The sequence below is a fragment of the Littorina saxatilis genome, linkage group LG10, assembly GCF_037325665.1.
Source record: "Littorina saxatilis isolate snail1 linkage group LG10, US_GU_Lsax_2.0, whole genome shotgun sequence".
NCBI classification, from domain to species: domain Eukaryota; kingdom Metazoa; phylum Mollusca; class Gastropoda; order Littorinimorpha; family Littorinidae; genus Littorina; species Littorina saxatilis.
Genome location: NC_090254.1, coordinates 6,629,874 through 6,631,557, shown reverse-complemented (window position 1 = coordinate 6,631,557; position 1,684 = coordinate 6,629,874).

Here is a 1,684-nt window from a genome sequence, read left to right as displayed (position 1 = left end):
GCAGTGTGTTTTATGGTTCAATGGGCTGTATGACTGCGCCTTTCATTTAATTTAGTGAACAGAACGAAAGAAAACAACCATAACACTTAACCACCACCACCACAACAACAGCAAAAACAACAACAATAGCAACAACAACAACAACAACAACAACAACAACAACACAAAATACACACACACACTCAAGTACACACACACTGACAGATACACACACACACACACATACACACACACGCACACGAACGCACACGCAGATACACGATACAAACACACCGACAGACACACACGCACACGTAGGTACACGTACGCACACGCACACGCAAGTACACGCGCGCACACACGTGCACCCCCCCCCACACACACACACACACTCACGTGCACACATTACCCAAAAACATTTGTCACCGGCTGTGGTGGTAATTCCTATTCAGCTGTCTAAAAACGATATCAGTGTCACGCTATTAGCCCACAGATCGTGCATACTATGAATATGCAGTGTGTGTGTGTGTGTTTGTGTGTGTGTGTGTTTGTGTGCGTGTGTATGTGTGTGTGTGTGGTTGTTTGCATGCGTGCGTGCGTGTGTGTGCGTGTGTCAGTTATTTTAGCGTGCGCCCCTTCCTCTCACACCGTCCCCCACTCTCTCTGTGTGTGTCTCTCTGTCTCTGGCTCTCTCTCTTTGTCTCTCTCTGTCTCTGGCTCTCTCTCTCTCTCTTTGTCTCTCTCTCTGTCTCTGTCTCTCTCTTTGTCTCTCTCTGTCTCTCTCTCTCTCTCTCTTTGTCTCTCTCTCTCTCTCTTTGTCTCTCTCTCTCCGAGTGTCTGTCTCTGGCTCTCTCTCTCTCTCTCTCTCTCTCTCTCTCTCTCTCTCTCTCTCTCTCTCTTTGTCTCTCGGTGTCTCTCTGTTTCTCTCTCTCTCTCTGTTTCTCTCTGTGTGTGTGTGTGTGTGTGTGTGTGTGTGTGTGTGTGTGTGTGTGTGTGTGTGTGTGTCTCTCTCTCTCTCTCTCTCTCTCTCTCTCTCTCTGCGTATCTCTATTTGTCTCTCTCTCCGTTTCTGTCTGTTTGTTTGTCTGTCTGTCTGTCTGTTTGTCTGCCTGTCTGTCTCTCTCTGTCCGTCTCTCTGTCTCTGTCTCTGCAAAGGATATTGCTGATTTCGGTTTTGCTTCTTAAAAGATCTAGAAGAACTTGAGCGACACATTCACTGCTTACTTCAAAATATGTCAACACGAGATGCCATGTGTGTCTTCTTGTGTGCGGTCGCATAAACCTGTAAACGCTCTGTCCTGCCTGACCCCCACCCCGGCCTCTTTCATTCTTACGTGCCCATCTCTCCATACCCGTCTCAAAGCAGTATACACATTGCGTAAAACATACTTTACAAACAACAACCGGCGCACACCGTGGCACAGGCCCACGACGATCAAACACTTGAACATAAAATTGATCATTGAGTTACTTTTGCTGATGCTTCTGTTGTTGTTGTTGTTGTTGTTGTTGTTGTTGTTGTTGTTTTTTTAGGTTTTTTTTTAGTTGTTGTTTCTGCTGCTGCTATTAAAACATAGAAATAAAACTTTTTGAAGTTCGTAATATATATGACACAATTTTAACAGTAAATTTCAGAGGGGCCAGCAAGATACATGCTCGTTAAATAAACCTTATAGTGCGCCTGTACTCTTCTTATCAGTAACAC